The following is a 17612-nucleotide window of genomic DNA, read 5'->3' on the forward strand; positions in this document are numbered from 1 at the left end:
TAGCCCATCCCCCCTCCCACAACCCCTCCAGCAACCCTCTGTTCTCCATATTTAAGAGTCTCCTATGTTTTGGTTTCCTCCCTGTTTTTCTATTATTTTTGTTTCCCTTCCCTTATGTTCATCTGTTTTGTCTCTTAAAGTCCTCATACGAGTGAAGTCATACGCACCTCAATGTTTATAGCAGCGCTATCAACAATAGCCAAAGTATGGAAAGAGCCCAAATGTCCATCGATGGATGAATGGATCAAGAAGATATGGTAAAGGGGCACCTGGGTGGCTCTGTCGGTTGGGCATCCGACTTCAGCTCAGGTCATGATCTTGTGGTTTATGAGTTCGAACCCCTCGTCAGGCTGTGTGCTGACAGCTCGGAGCCTGGAGCCTGCTTTTGATTCTGTGTCTCCCTCTCTCTGCTCCTCCCCCAGTCACACTCTGTCTCTCTCTCTCTCTCTCTCTCTCTCTCTCTCAAAAATAAATAAAGCTTAAAAAAAATTTTAAAAAGAACATGTGGTGTGTGTATATATATATATATATATATATATATATATACACATGATGGATATAACTTGGCAATCAAAGAGAAGGAAATCTTGCCATTTGCAACTACGTGGATGGAACTGGAGGGTATTATGCTAAGTGAAATTAGTCAGTCAGAGGAAGACCCAGGCAATTATTGTGCCAGGACCTCCTGGCATTTGTGGGTCCAGGAACTTAAACTCATTAAGAGAGCGTGCTAGGGCCCTTAAAGCAGAGATCACTGTACTGGGTTGCCTCTGAAGAGAAGAAATCGAGAGAAGGAAGAATATCTCTGAGGGTAAAAAAAGGTTTCCTGACCTGAAGTAAGAATAAGAGATAGAGAAATGAGAGCGAGGTCTTAAATAGGTCTCAGAAAGAAAATCCTCCCCCCGGTACACAAACACACACGGGGACACCCACGGACACACGTGTGCAAATAGGCACAGACACACATGTGGACACACACCCATGGACATACACAGAACATATGCATGAGACACACACCCTTTACCTGTTCTGCTTCTTAGAGCAGACACTCGTGGGCTGTGTCCAAGCTCACCGGGCCCCGGAAAGCCTCAGTGAGGCTTTGATCCCCATGATCCCCACCATGGCATCAGTTTATAAGCCTTCAGTCACTGGAGCCCATAAGAATAAAAAAAAAAAAAAACACGATCACATTTGTAAGAGACCAAGGACCAAAGCAGCCCGTGGAAACCTCAGAGGACCCCCCGCTGAACACAAGACTAATGCACTGACCATCCCTTATGCCAAACCCTTTGCAACTACTCCGAGAGAGAGAAAAGGGAAAGTGCAAACCATTTAAGATGAAGTTTCGGGGTCCCTGGGTGGCTCCATCGGTTGGGCGTCCGACTTCGGCTCAGGTCCTGATCTTGCAGTCTGTGAGTTCCAGCCCCGCGTTGGGCTCTGTGCTGACAGCTCGGAGCCTCGAGCCTGTTTCAGATTCTCTCTCTCTCTCTCTCTCTCTCTGCCCTTCCCCCATTCATGCTCTGTCTCTGTCAAAAATAAACAAACAGTTAAAAAAAATTAAAAAAAAAAAAAAGATGAAGTTTCTACCATGCCAGCAGTATGGAGCTGGAAACAGGGATTAAGTTGAATTATAGGAAAAATAAAGTCATATTTTGGGCATACTGAGGCTTGTAGCCTGAAGTCTATACCAGCTACCTCTGCACAAACTTCCCAAAAATCTGTGAGCTTCCAGAAGACCCTAAATAGATCTCCTTCCTTCCTAGAGCAGGACCTCTCAGGGGTCAATGTGCACCTTGTATCACTTGTATCTTGTTAAAATACAGATTTTTTTTTAATTAATGCATTTATTTTTGAGAAAGGGTGAGAGCATGTGTGCAAGCAGCGGAGGGGCAGGGACAGAGGGAAAGAGAAAATCCCGAGCAGCCTCCATACTGTAGGCATAGAGCCCAACGTAGGGCTCCATCTCATGAAATGAACCGTGACATCATGACCTGAGCCAAAATCAAAAGTCGGACGCTTAACCGGCTGAGCCACCCAGACGCCCCTACAATACAGATTCTGCTCCCGTGAAACCAGGGCTGGCCCAAGATTCGTGATTTCTAACAAGTTCGGAGATCCTGCTGGTCCCAAGTACACGTACATACACATCTCTGTAGCAAGGCCACAGAGATTTACAATGACCTACACACATAATACATGCGCGGGTAAAGGGAGGAATAAACAGTTGTAATGATGACGGATCTTTTTGAGCAAACGAGACTGTCTTTTGCTATTGCTTACCCGGCAACAGGTTTTTGTGGCCTGGCTGAAGAGCCTCGTCACCACTCCACTGATGTCCTCATGGTAAATTTTGTTTAGTGGGAATTCGCCCAAAGAGCTGTGGACGTGAGCTGACCCTATCTTTCACACTTAACTTCTGGGCTCAGACCGGGAGAGATGGAAAGTGCCACATAGGTTCAACGCTATGCTAGACAGTTCCATGGTGACGTGTTACAATTATCAACTATTCTTCTGGTTAATACTATTCATTCGTTTGACTAATACGGATTCAGCACACAAGTATACAATGTAGAGATGTAAACAAAATGCCCACACGAGAGTGTCATGAGAGGTGCTTACATCCTAATCGGGCCTATTAACTTCGTGAAGGCAGGCTACATAAAGTGTTGGACACACGTTATCTCATTTGATCCATGAAAGTAGACGAATGAAAATAGTGAGGGCCATCATGATAAAGCAACTGGTCTAAAGCCAGAGAGCAGATAAAAGGCAGGGTGTGGGTCTCAACCTGGTTTTCTTCAAGTTCTTCCCTCTTTCTAATACCCTGGTGAACAAAATTTACCACTAAGGTCATTGTCACAGGGGTGTGTAGGCGGTTCAGCCGGTTAAGCGTCTGACTTCGGCTCAGGTCATGATCTCACACTTAGTGAGTTTGAATCCTGCGTTGGGCTGTGTGCTGACAGCTCAGAGCCTGGAGCCTGCTTCAGATTCTGTGTCTCCCTCTCTGTCCCCCCCACCCCCTCCCCACCCCCGTCTCTCCCCGCCTTGCATTCTGTCTCTGTCTCAAAAATAAATACACATTTTAAAAAAAGAAACATTGTTATGGTGATTGCTACCTCTCCAGCCAGGCCAGGAAAACCTATTGCCTGGGTAAGGAATGGCAGAAGATAGCCTCAACCTTGCTCAAAAAAGATCATTTTTTATTTACCAAAAAAAAAAAAAAAAAGATTTATTGACTACCTGCAAATCAAGAGGCATCTTATTTCCATCTGGATAACAGACTGGAACTCCTCGGCGAAACGGTTTAAATACCCACCTTTACTTCAAACTCTTTGCTGATTTATTTTGTGAAAGACAAAGTTATGATCTCAGTGCTTATTACCGTGTCACTGAAGACTTCACAAGTCCTCGGAAAGCCAACTGCTACTAAAATGAGGACAAACATAAAGAATTCAGAGCAAAGTATGCAAGCATCTTCTATTTGCAAAGAAATTTCTCTCCCTACTCTACCGAGTAAATTGTAGTCAGTTCTCTTAGAGTCACACGGGTTAAGTTGCCTTTCAGAGAAGATTCTTAGAACTGGCACTCTCCTGCCCGGGGGCTGGAGAGCCATCAGGCAGCCTGGGGTCAAGGTGGGGAGACAACAGGAGCACTGTAGGAGCACCACACCAGAGGCCCTCCTTAGACTGTGAGCTGTAAGGTTAAAAGACATCACATAATGTCTCTGCTGAGAAACTGGGAACCTTCTCTCATTTAGGTTACTTCTCTTCTCTTCAACATAATGTGCTTAATTTAGCCAACACCACCCCTCATTAGATACTAATAGACGGGGGTAAAGAAATGCCCAGGTTGAAAGCATGCTGCAGAAGGCATACCAAATTCAATTCGCATTAGAATCGCTTCCGTAGGGTATCAATGGGGTTAGTTTAGGAGGCGCTGTTGCAAGGCAGAGATACCCCTGGTACCTGTCTGTGATAACCAGAGTAGCCATGGTCACCCTGGATGGCCCTGCTTTACCACTGTTGAGCCAACATAATCATTAAAAGCTCTCCCTTTGCACTTTCACATGTGCTCCCATTTGAACAGCAAATTATACACTCCCTCTATTTCTAACTGACTGTCGCGTCTGCACAAACTTCACTGCTTGCCAGTTTGCAGATTGTGCTGGGAAGCTTGCCACACAGAACAGAGTGATGAGTATAAATCCAAGCACCCTCTGATCAGGGAGATCGTGGGGCAAATCCATGGTAACAACCCCTAATCTCCACCATGAATACCTGAGATTTACAGATTTTTTTTTATTTGTAATTAATTTCGTATACAGGGGCAAATACTGTTGTTATCGCTACCTAACAAACGACGTAATCGAAATAAAGAAAAGGGGGGCACCTGGGTGGCTCAGTCGGTTAAGCATCCAACTTGAGCTCAGGTCATGTTCTCACGGTCCGTGAGTTCGAGCCCCGCATCGGGCTCTGGGCTGACCAGCTCAGAGCTGGGAGCCTGCTTTGGATTCTGTGTCTCCCTCTCTCTCTGCCCCTCCCCCCGCTCACATTCTGTCTCTCTCTGTCAAAAATAAAATAAACACTAAAACAAAAAAGAAGAAAAAGAAAAGATAGTTAAAACGTACCTGGCCACCTACTTGATGAGAACCATATCGTAGGTGACTGGGCATAAAAACACCTAAGACATAAAATATATCTTTCCATCTCCAAGGTATTTCCAAACTATTGTGGGAAGCACAGGCTAATGGAAAAAGTAAGAAGTGTAAATGACAGATATAGACTGATCGTATGCGTCAATGCTGGAAGAGCTCTCTCAAGTTTACATAATAAATATGTGTCAGAGTTTAAAACAGAGGAAGGAGATGGAAATAAACATTTATGGGGCGCATGGTATAGGCAAGGGAGGGTTACCATTAGGCCTCATTTCACGGAATTCTCGTTTCAAGCCCCGTGAAGGCCATAGCATTTCTTCTACAGATAAAGCAACAGATTCTGAGAGGCCAAGTAACTTGCCTGAGGCCACACAGTACCCACACTGGATCTACTAAAGCCAAGGCCAGCATTCTCTCCCCCTGTGCTATATGAGTCGCCCTCATTTTGAATAGTCCAGGGCAGAAACTGGCCAATATCAGGAATCCTAGGAGTGTGTAAACTCAGAGGAAAGAAACATAAAGTTGTACAAAATACAATAGCCAAAAGTCAAAGGGAGATAGACATTTTTTAAACTCTAAAGAAACGAAAGAAGATTATTTCTCCACATTTCCAAAAGCAAATTCCAAAGCAGTTGTGTGTATGGTTAGGGGGAGAAAAAGGGGAGAGAGGAATTGTGTAAAAATACATACTGATCCAAAAGTATTTGTTGAGCTGGTTGTGCTGAATTTCCTAGGAAGTCTCCCCTACAGGATGTATCAATCCCTTTTTGTTGTTCTAAGGCTGGTTACAACAAAATCCATCCCAGCCACTGCTGTGTAGTAAGGAAGGGAATCACTGAGCGACAGATGAAAGCTTCAAGTATTCAAACCATGGATGCTTTGGTCCTGCTATCGATTCCATTCACCCCCAACTTATCAAATACTTTGGAGTTACAAAGGAAGGTGCTGGATGGAGGAAGAGGAGCTTGGGGGTAGAGGAAGCCAGGACTCCCAATGTCAAGTACATTGCAACCCAGTAGGTGAACGGACAGGTTATACGCGATGACTTCAAACTGAAGTACAAAGAAAGAGCCAGGAAGACACTAAGGCCAAGGGCCAATTAACCATAGCTGCCCTTTCTCCCCACAGGTGAGCTTCAACTTCCTTATCTTTTCATAAAGGGGCACCTGGGGGGCTCAGCCAGTTCAGCGTCCGACCTCAGCCGAGGTCATGATCTCACGGTCTGCAAGTTCGAGCCCCGCATCGGGCCCTGTGCTGTCAGCTCAGAGCCTGGAGCCTGCTTCCGATTCTGCGTCTCCCTCTCTCTCTCTGCCCCTCCCCCACTCACATTCTGTCTCTCTCTCTCTCTCTCAGAAATTAATAAACATTAAAAAATAAGTTTTTTCGGGGCGCCTGGGTGGCGCAGTCAGTTAAGCGTCCAACTTCAGCCAGGTCACGATCTCGCGGTCCGTGAGTTCGAGCCCCGCGTCAGGCTCTGGGCTGATGGCTCAGAGCCTGGAGCCTGTTTCTGATTCTGTGTCTCCTTCTCTCTCTGCCCCTCCCCCATTCATGCTCTGTCTCTCTCTGTCCCAAAAAAATAAATAAACGTTGAAAAAAAAAATTAAAAAAAAAATAAGTTTTTTCAAAGAAAAGAAAAATATAGTTGCCAAGGGCTGAAGGATGAGGGAAATACGAAGAGGTTGATAAAAGGGTACCAACTTTCAACTCTAAGACGAATAAGGTCTGAGGACCAGATATAAAACATAGTTACTAAAGTTAAATAACACTGTACTGCATAACTGAGATTTGCTAAGAGAGTAGACCTTGCTTATTCTCACCACACACCCACACACAAAGATAACACATGAGGCAACGGATGCGTTCACTTGATGGAAGGAACCGTCTCACAACGTACACGTACATGAAATCAGATATTGTGCCCTTCACATATCTCATGATTTTATTTGTCAATTATACCCCAGTGAACCAGGGGAAGGGGGGGGGGGGGGCGGATCCTAACCTTCACAACTTCCTTGCGGAATTTTTTAAAACCACAATCATTGAGGAAGTGTTCTGAAAACCCTGCTTTAGAGTGCCAATGACAAGTAACAGTGACAAAGGAAACCGGGCCCCGTGTTAACTGTTTAAGGCGAACCCGCACGCTTCCCTCCGGCCTGGCTCAGGCAGGATTGGGTCCATCTGAGGAGGGCTACCTGCACGTGCAGCCCACTTTCTGGCTCCTCGGCTCCTGTTGCCTCCCGGCCTGGCCTGGCCTCCCTCCGGGTTCCCTCCTCCGGCCCAGCCCAGGCCCCGCTGCTGCTGCTCCCACACCACTGTCTCCAGTGATCTCATGCACACTCATGGCTTCAGTTCTCTGTTGACCCGAAGTTACGCCTCCAGCCCAGACGTCTCTGAGCTCCAGACTCATATATCTGCCCGCCTGGTGGATATTTCCACTCGGGTGTCTGTAAGCCCTGTCCAAAAGGAACTCACCGTCTTTCCCTCTCTTCCAAATACTGTGCCTTCTTCCCTTTTCCGATTCTTGGTAAACAGCCATTGTCACCACTACTTACACAAGCCGTAATCTGGCTCTCTTCTCAGTACCTCCCTCCCTCTCCTCCCTCCACCGGCACTTCATCCTTGGAGGATAATGCCTCTTCCCTCCCCCCCCCCCCCCCCCCCGCCCTGGCCATTTTCTAAGTCAAATAATTGGTGCAATGTTTAGCATTTCTTGTACAGTTCTTAATTTTTGTTGCTGTTTTATAATTGTGTGTGATGCCTGCAAAAGGTAGATATATTTCTAGATGGTGGCTATCCTTTGAACCATTTAAATTGGGGGCGCCTGGGTGGCGCAGTCGGTTAAGCGTCCGACTTCAGCCAGGTCATGATCTCGCGGTCCGTGAGTTCGAGCCCCGCGTCGGGCTCTGGGCTGATGGCTCAGAGCCTGGAGCCTGTTTCCGATTCTGTGTCTCCCTCTCTCTCTGCCCCTTCCCCATTCATGCTCTGTCTCTCTCTGTCCCAAAAATAAATAAACGTTGAAAAAAAAAAATTTAAATTGGCCTATGTCCATTCTGTAACATATTTCAAATACTTAAGTTTTTTTTTTTTTTAATTTAAATCCAAGTCACTTAACATATAGTAATAATGACTTCAGGAATAGAGTTTAGTGATTCATCACCTACATAGGACACCCAGTGTTCATCCCAACGAGTGCCCTCCTTAATGCCCATCACCCATTGAGCCCATCCCCCCCCCACCCAACACCCCTCCAGCAACCCTCAGTTTATTCTATTTAAGGGTCTTTTATGATTTGACTCCTTGCTTTTATCTTATTTTCGCTTCCCTTTCCTTCTGTTTACCTGTTTTGTTTCTTAAATTCCACATATGAGTGAAATCACATATTTGTCTTTCTCTGAATGACTTATTTCGCTTAGCATAAGACACTCTAGTTCCATCCACGTAGTTGCAAATGGCAAGATTTCATTCTTTTTGATTGCCAAGTAATACTCCATTGTATTTATATCCCACATCTTCTTTATCCATTCATCCGTCGATGGACATTTCGGCTCTTTCCATACTTTGTCTATCGTCGATAGTGCTGCTATAAACATCGGGGTGCATGTGCCCCTTCGAAACAGCACACTTGTATCCCTTGAGTAAATTCCTAGCAGTGCTAGTGCTGGGTCGTAGGGTAGATCTATTTTTAATTTTTTGAGGAGCTTCCACACTGTTTTCCAGAGCGGCTACACCAGTTTGCATTCCCACCAGTAGTGCAAGAGGGTTCCCGTTTCTCCCCATCCTCGCCAACATCTGTTGTTGCCTGAGTTGTTCAGGGATAATATACCTGTCATGTTCCCACAGGGTCGCATGTTCATTTCTGATTCAGCTAGTCTGCTTATCTCTTCCATCTCTGTACAGAGAACAAAGACAGTTGGAATCTGTATAGACAAGCACTTTCCTACCTGGGCTCTGTGAAACGTTATTCCCAAGAAGTTTTCATAGATATTTCTTTCTAAAAAAGAAAAAAAAAAAGGTGGCAGTGGGTTCCAACAGGAGCGAGACTGTCGGCTGACTGTGTTTTCCAGACCTTCCCCCTTCGCCCCTGGCCCCCCGGGTGTTTGAGCTCCAGAATGGAACTCTAGTTTTCACTCTGGGTCCAAGAAATGAGCAAGATGATTCCATCTGGTTATAACACAGTGGCGGCAGGATGTGTGTGCAAATGTGATGTTTGGATTTCAGAGTGTGATTGGTTTTCTTTGTATTGTTGAGACTCGGTTTGCTTGCTTTCCAGGCACCTGAGCGGGCTGTGCGACATGTAAGCATCTGCACCCTCGCCGTACAAGCTGGGCTGTTTTCGTCGGGAACCCTGACTCTCCCAGTCAGCTCCGCTAAAAGGATGAGGCTTCTGGCCCCTTCTCAACCAGCTGCCCTGCTGGAACCTGCCATCATAATGGCTGCCCCCCACTCCCCACCTCCAGCCCATCCCCAGTGAAGTGCACTAAATTTGGACTCTGGCTGCTTCCACCTTCGGCAGCACACATGTTACCCTGCCCTGGGTTCTGAGAGCTGTAAGCCTGCCCTTCTCCCGAGCTTGGACGTCCCCCTGCCCCCTCAATGCGTTTAGGGGTGCCGGAGGCAGCCACAAAGCTTGTTATCCAGTGAATCTGCATTCTCTAAGAAAGGACCACTCAGTTGTAGGAAACACACCTGCCTAGAGTTCCCCTTCGGAACCAGAGAGTGTAGGAAGGACTTAACCAGGTTAAGGCACAAGCTACCCCTGCACAGCCTGACCTCTTTGCAAAACCACAGTGCACAGCTGCACGGTTATGTCTCGGAGAAGCCTCCAGCAAGGAACCTGTTTGCTTTAGTCGAGTCGCCCCAACTATTTTGAGCGTGGCTCCACTTCTTGGTAACCCACCTGCTTTGGGTATGTATTAATACAGACTGACAAAAACTCCCCGAGGATACGGAATAAGCTCATGAGGCAGATTTTCTGGGTGCGCCCAAACTGATTTCAGCTTTCCTGGTGTCAGAGCAGGTGGGCCAAGAAATCCGCCACAGCTCTCGCTTTGCAGCGGGTTACCTCTTTGTGAGCTGCTCGGGGCCGGGGCCGGAAGAGTGGATGGAGCCGGTTCCGGAGAACCTGAAAGAAGGAACAGAGACAGGACCGGGAGCCAGGAGGCCTGGAGGAAGGGTCTGGAGTAGAATCTGCCTGCCTCCTGCTGCCGTTCCCTCCACCCCCCCCCCCACCCCCACCATGGCCTCCAGCTTAAACCTCAGTGGAGAGAAGTTTATGAAACTGGCAAGAAGGATGCTTTTAGACAGTGCAACAGTGAGGGCTGCTGGGACCCAGAGCACTTCTGGCTTTAGGAGCGAAGCATCCTCGCTACTCTATCCCCAGACCCTATTTTCTGGCCCCTGAGCCCAATGGGCTAGGCTTTTCAGGAACAGCAGCAGCAGCTGAGAAAGAGGCAGGGGTCAAAGGTGTCCGAGGAGGAAGAAGGATCCAGACATGTTACTGAGCACAGGAGGGACATCACCCAGCAGGAGACCCTCAGCAGTGATGGGGAGGGACTTTCCAGAGTGCAGGTGGGAGGTAAGGTCACCGAGGAGCACCACCGCCATTACTAGGACCTTATTGTCCCCATAATTCCACCCAGAGGCTAGAGAGCCCCAGGCGGGGGCAAGCTTTTTCTCTTCCCTTCCTGTGTTCACGAACCTTCTGGTTTCCTCCTTCCGCTTTTCCCCAGGCCACACTTTCCCCACCCGTCCAGTCTCCCGGAACTATTGGATCCAAGAAGGAGGTAGCTGGCTTGCAGCGCCTTTCATACCTTATTCAGGCGACTCAATGGGTGGTGGTGTCAGCCGGCCCCTCACCCCCACCCCCACCCCCACCCTCGGGGTTACTGGCCAAGAAACAGGCTCATAAAACAAACGGTCAGACTTTGGGTCGGGGCTGTTTCTAGTAAAAGGGAGTTCCCGTTGTCTTAAATCACCCAGGATTGTTTGCTGCGAGAGGCAGCCGTTTAATCTGAAACACAGACAGAAATAAACTGCGGCCGTGGGTCCCTGCCTGCCTCGGCTGAGCCCGACTTTGACATTCTAAGCACTGTGAGTACCGAGTGGCCTGGATGGCTTGAGGCCAAACGGTAATGTTTCCTTCTGCTGTTGTTGAGAAAGGCATTCAGGAAAACAATTGAGCACAATACGGGCCTTCCTGTTCCGCCAGGCGGGCGTGCGAACCACCCTGCGAACGTGGAGCGAGTGAATCATCCCTGAGAAAGGGGAGCTTCCCTCTCCTGTGTCGGAGGCTTTCTCCACGGCAGCCCCGGGCACGCTGCCACGCCGTGGACCCATCGAGCCCCCGTTTTCAGAACCCATCTGCCACCTCCCCCGCACCGTGGGATTCGCCCCCCTCGCAAAGTCCGGGTTTCTGCCGGGAAATGTCACCAACGTGTTTCTCGCTTGGGAAAGGCATGGGCCGTGAGTTTCCCTCCAGCCAGGAAGTCAGTCCTGCAAGAGAAGGCCCCACTGGGGCTTTTGCTCTAAGACATTTCAAAATGCCTGCACCTCGTGGGCTTTGCGGGACAGGGGCCACACGGCCTTGGCCCACGTGGCGACTAACACGTGCTTGGCTGGTGGAGACACGGCGGGTTGCAGTTGCCTCTGAAGGGCGAATGGCTGAGCGGAAATGAAACCAGCTGTGTATGGAATTTATTAGAACGAGACCAGAAAGAGGCCTCACCTTACCATGTGTTATGTATGACCTTTCCTTTTTCAGGCGATGCAGCCGAAATCCTAAGGGGTGCACGGTCGCGTCCTGGCTGCAAGCGACGGAACGTAGAAAGATGTCAGACGGTCAGTGGTTGGTTGTAGCTCTCTCTCAGTCTCCATCTCTCCCTCTCTCTTCCACCGCCCCGTTCTTCCTCTCTTCCTCCACCCCCCGCCCCCTCCCATCCCATCTCTGGGACAGGGGCAACCTTTTCAGCCGGGAATGGCATCTAGACTCTAAAAGATCCCGCAGAATAGGACCCAACAGAGGTGTTGAACTTGACATCATCCCGCCTTCTCTATTCTAGGAGTGAGCACACAAGGTCCCTTGGCCAAAAGCTAAACGAAAGGACATTCAGTTTTGAAGGGTCACGGGACCTGCCACTCCAAAATATGCCACGGGAGGATAGCCATTGTTTCGAGCCGCAGGCGCTTGAAGAACAGCAAAGGCAAGGAAAGGCCTTCTCTGAACTCTCATCTGCCTAAAGAGGCAGCCTCCAGGAGCAAGTGAGCTGGTACAAATTTCTGCCCAGGAAGTTCATCCCCCGAGGAAGGTGGAGTCTTGTTCCAGGGGAGGACACTGTAGGCGGACCTCACACCCAGACAATCTCCATCCCAAACCATCTTTTCCGGAAATCATTTACTCTCCCGAAGAGGCCTGCCTCCTCCCTCCCCTTTTCCCTGTTAAGGTGGTATTTAAGCCTAAATTGTAAGCCGCCTCTCTGAATTACTCATTTTCCCTGGGTGCCTCACATTTATGTATGAGGGCTACATGTTGCTAATAAACTTGTTTTTCTCTTGTTGATCTTTTGGTCTTTTATTGCGGGGGTCTCAGCCAAGAGCTCAGGAGGGTAGAGGGAAATTCATTTTTTCTCCTGTACAGTTTTAATCACCCACTTTGCCTGTGCAAAGGAGCTGCCACTAACCATCATATTTTGATATAATAAGAAAAAAAAAGAGATTCTTTAGTACTTGATTTAATATCATAGAGTATTTGGAAAAAGCTAGGAGGTTTGAGCCTAACAAAATTGTGTTCGGGCCCCACCTCTTCCATTTTCCCACTAAGCCATGTGGGGAAGCCATTTGACTTCTCTCTGCCTCCGTTTCCTCATCTGAAAATGGGGATAATAGCAATGCCTGTCTCAGAGGGTTGTTGTGGGTATTAAAGGAGATGACGATATGGGTAATTTTACTTAGTGTCTTGCCCCAGACCCAATAAATATAGTGACTACTACCACTATTAATAATAATGGTAATAAGCTAATCAATAGCTTTTTTCATTTCAAGTCTGGGCTTGCCTCAGCCAAAAGCATAACGTCCTCCCTTAGGAAGGTAGAGCGTCTTTTGCCAAAATGAAATAGGCTTCTAAAGAGAATACGTTTCTGAGGAAGGATGAGGTCATTTGTCAGCTGAAAAACAGGATCTTTTTTCAATCATAATAGAAAATATTTCAAAAACGAGCAGGTTGCTGGGGGGGGGGGGTGGTAAAGCCACGAGATTTCTCCAAAAAATCGCCTAATCGTTTCAACCGATACATAATTCCTAGAAAGTTACATAGTATTACACCAGGCCCTTCAACTCAACAAAGCAAGTAAAGTAAATGAAAACCATTCATTGGGTTTCACTCAACTGTCTACCAGATTGTATACTAACTGGATTAGGTTTAGAATTAGAGAACACTCTGGTATATGCTTTCTTTTTACTCAATAGAAAGCGAACTAAAAAAAAAACAAAACACGTTTTTCAACCAAACACATTCAAAATTCCATCCTTGTCAGTCAGGTGGCCGTCACTTGGACATCTTAGTAAGTAAAGAAACTTCTATTAAACTGAACTATTCTGAAGAATCTCAGGAGTACATTCAGTTAGGGCACATGGCATTTCTGAATCACAATCTGTATCTCTAGGAGAGATTCAGCTTTGATCTTAAAAGCCTCATAAAAGAAAACATCTCCCCAAAGTCATTTCCATAAAGCCCACACTTGAGTGAGATTTTGGCCATGTGGCCAGAAAATTCAGAAAAATTCTGGTTCACACACCCAACGTTTTTTACTGATGGTCTTGTTGGGGGCACAGTTCATTTTCAGCTTAGTCAGGTCTTTTGGAAACTGAACCACAGGAATAGCACAGATGCTGAATAAATCAGATACATCCTGTGGTTTGCACTTCAAAGGTAGCCACAGATTCTTAAGGTATGATTCATAGTCATCAGAACCTATGAATCTCCTCTGAAATTGTTCTTTCACCTCCACCAAATCGCTCTATAATTCTTCAAATCTGTGACCCCACTGAGGTCACGGAAATTCAGCAGGAGATTATAAATGCAGTAGGAAATGAGTGTAGTTATCACCTGCTCAGGCCACTTGGCCAGTTAGAACCTGCGTTTACTTGAACAAGAGTGAGAGGGAAGCCAGAGCCATGCCTTCTTAAACCTTTAGGGATCCATGGAACTGGATCCCAGATACGCAAGCCTAGTGTCTTACGTCATCCGGTCTCATATGCTGAAATTCAAAGACACTAACAATCCACCCCAAAACTTAAGGACCTAAGACAATAGCCACTTCTGTAGCTCATAGCTCTTCAGCCTGGTAATTGGGGCTGTGATCAGCGCTCAACTGGGGAGCTCTTCTGGTCCCGGCGGGGGTCATTAATGCATTTGTGGTTGGCTACTAGGCCAGTTGAGGGAGGCTGGTCTAGAAATGTTTCAGCTGCAACGGCTCATCTCTGTTCCACATTCCCTCAACCTCCAACAGGCTGGCGGGAGCTTATTCATAGGTTATCTGGACAGGGCTCCAAGAGGAAAGTATGGAAGTATGCAAGGCCTCTTGGAGCCTGAGCTCAAAACTAGCGCATTATCACTTCCATGCGTCTGTAGCCAAAGCCAGTCACAAGGCCAACCTATTTCAAGAAGTGGAGAAATAAAAACCCACTTATTGATAAGAGGAGCTGCAAAGTCACACTGCAGGCAAGAAAACCTCGGGCCATTTTTGCAATCTCCCCAAACCTCTCATATATGTGTTCCTGAATGCCACACTCACTAAACTTTTACTTCCAGGGTAGGGGTCCTCTCGCACGGACTGAGTACAGCACCAGAGCTCGGCAACAAGGATGCCTGAGGGTAATACCTTCCCACCAGCTGGTGCTGACACGGGGACAATCCCTGCTGCATGGGTAGCTGATAGACCGCTGTCCCAGGTAACAACACCGGCAGTAGAGCTCAACTTTATGTTTCTGGGCAAAACACACATGCACACACACACACACACACACACACACGCACAAAAGTCATGGGGGGCTTGAAGGAAAACACATTTGGAATGCTCTGAGCTGAGAAAACCAGAGGAAAAGTCCAGGGATCCTGAGAAAAAAGGAGTAGAGCTCTTTCGGGGAATTTCTTTTGTGTTCGCTATAAACTAAAACTAGTATGAGGATTAATTTTCTGAGTCAACTTGACTAGGCCACAGGCGACCCAGATATCTGGTCAAACACTATCCTGGTGTTTCTGTGAGGGTGCTTTTGTATGAATTTAACATTGAAATTGATCGGATGAATGAAGCAGATTTCCTTCTCTAATTCGGGTGGGCCTCATCCAAGCAGTTGAAGAAAGGTCTAAATAGAACAGAAGGCTGAGCCTCCCCTAAATTCCTCCTGTCTGACTGCCTTTGGGCTGGCACATGTTTTTTTTTGTTTTGTTTTGTTTTGTTTTGTTTTGTTTTCTGCCTTGGGATTCAAACTGAGACATTGGCTCTCCTGAGTCTCCAGCTGGCTGACTGCTGATCTTGGGACCTGTCAGTCTGCAAAATCACATAAGCCATTTCCTTACAATAAATTTCTGTGTGTGTGTGTGTGTGTGTGCGTGTGTGTGTGTTTACACACATCTATTGGTTCTGTTTCTCTGAAGAATCAACTCATACAACTTTGTAGTGGAATATTCCACCAGGCACAAAGACAAAAGAGTATTCAGTGCTTGATAATGGCACACGGCTGGTCTGTCCCCAGGTATGCCATCCTTGATTGTTTTTAGCATCACCAAATAATTCTAGTCCTCAAGAACAAAAACCTTACACATGAAAAAGCCCTGATGCCGTTTGTTATCACTGCTGCCGATCTTGCTTGTTGACCTATGGCTATAGTTGTCATTTTTATTTGGTTCAGCTGGGTTTGCTTCATTTTGGCTTTGCCTGACACAGTGACATACCTCAAGTTCAGCTGTGAGTCCTGCGCCCACTGTAACTACCACCAGACGCTCGCCGTGTCTGAGCAACTTCTCTGGGAATGTCCCAGAAATCCAATCCACAAGAGCTTGTGAGCGTAACAGCTCTGTCCCTGGAACCTGATAGCAGAAAACGCGAAGGGTAAACTCATGAGCAATCACTTCCCCAGTCTTCCCTCACGGTGACCAGAACGTGTGCACAACGGCCACAGAAATACGTTACTAGAAAACTACGTTTCAGAGGTGGGCTTCTGGGTGTTATCACAATGGCTGTGTGATTTTTTTTCAACTCAGCTCAACGGAGTAGGATCCCAAGGATTCCGTTTCTAGTATGTTCTGGTGAGAGTGGACTCCAAGGGATGTCCTCTCCTGGGAATTTGGGGAAAGGAAGGTGGGCAGAGGCCATGTGATGGCAGACACATGCCTTCTCCCGGTGATTCAGTCAAACACTAACGTGGGTGCTGCTGTGAAGGGATTTTGCAGATATGATCAAGGTCTTTCTGATTAGCTGTCTTTCAGTTGCTCCATAGGGAGGTCATCCGGGTGGACCCGACTTAATGGGTAGGAAACCCTTTAAAAGAAGGCGGGGACCCTCCCTGAATTCAGAGACTCCAAGTTGGGGCTCCACACTTCTTGGGATTCTGGCATCTCAGTGACCTTCCTTTCTTGACCCCTCCCCCCACTAGACTCCAGACCTGCTTAGCCAGTCTGCACAACTGGGCAAGCCAATTCCTGGCAATAAATCTGATACCGGTTCTGCTTCTCTGGGTGAACCCTGACTGCTACAGTTATCATGAGAGAACAAGAGGAATCCACTCAAGTTTGCCATTTGGATCGTCGACAAAACTGGGGTTACAAAGCAGGGGGACGGTCAAGCGCAGACATGGGTGCCAAAAGGCCTGGACCCTCTCCCTACATCTTCCTTCACCGGCCAAGTGAGTTAGGGTAGCTAATTCTCATAACCTCTTTGAGCACTGTTTCTTTATGTATAAAATAGTGTTGATATTAAGTCCAAGCCCACCGACCTCACAGGGTTGTTTTGGAAAACCAACGGAGATAATGTATATGAAAGCACTTTGTAGCTTGCCATACGTAAAAGGCCAGACATTCAGTTTGAAAACTATCTAGCCTAACATGTTTAGTGAGGGGAGCCAGAGAGTAAAAGCAGAGATTACATGCCTACTGTATGCCAGAAGTACGAATATATTTTCTCCTGCTCTGCTCTCAACTTTCTCGTGAGCGCCGCCCCCATCACAAATGACACTGAGGCTCAGAAAAGGCCACCAACTTGCCTAGATCACGGGAAAAGATGTGGAGTCCGGTGGGAAACTGACTCTGTGACACCAAAGTGCAGGCTTTGTGTGGGACACTCTTTAAAGAAAAGCTGAGATTTTCATGTGTCACCATGAGAACCATTCTACCCCATGGCGGACTTTCTAGAAATGCCTTCAGCATAGCCACTCTTCCTGGGGACCTCCTACTTTAACTGAGGCGCAAACGGCACCTATTTTCATTAGTGTAGTTACTACATCTGAGATGCCCTGAGTCATACCACGTGAGGTACAAGAGAAAACCTCTTCGCTCTCCTAGCCAACCGGCAAGATGTCTTTCCATCATTTACACTAAAAGCACTCCTACAGAATAATACAAGTGGAGTTTCACTCTTGACTTATTTTGACTGCTTCGGTCTTTAAATACTCAGAGAGGACACTTTAGTGTGTTTGTGCCCACGGGAAAAAGAAATGACTGGTTGGAGATTAAAGCTATTCAACAAACAAAAAGACAATTTTTCAAATGTACCTTTTCCTCAAAAAATGTGAAGCAGCCAGGAGAATGTGAGGGTCAGGCATTTCCTGAGAGTTAATGATCAACTGTCTGAAAAGTCCTTGAGCACGTTCATTTGTAAAATGGCGTAGAAGGCCCTTCCGCCGGGCACTTGAGATTTGGAAGCATTCATTATGCACAAATGGAACCTGAAAAGTGAGCCAAATATAT

The sequence above is a fragment of the Leopardus geoffroyi genome, chromosome C1 (genome assembly GCF_018350155.1).
Source record: "Leopardus geoffroyi isolate Oge1 chromosome C1, O.geoffroyi_Oge1_pat1.0, whole genome shotgun sequence".
In the NCBI taxonomy this organism is placed as follows: domain Eukaryota; kingdom Metazoa; phylum Chordata; class Mammalia; order Carnivora; family Felidae; genus Leopardus; species Leopardus geoffroyi.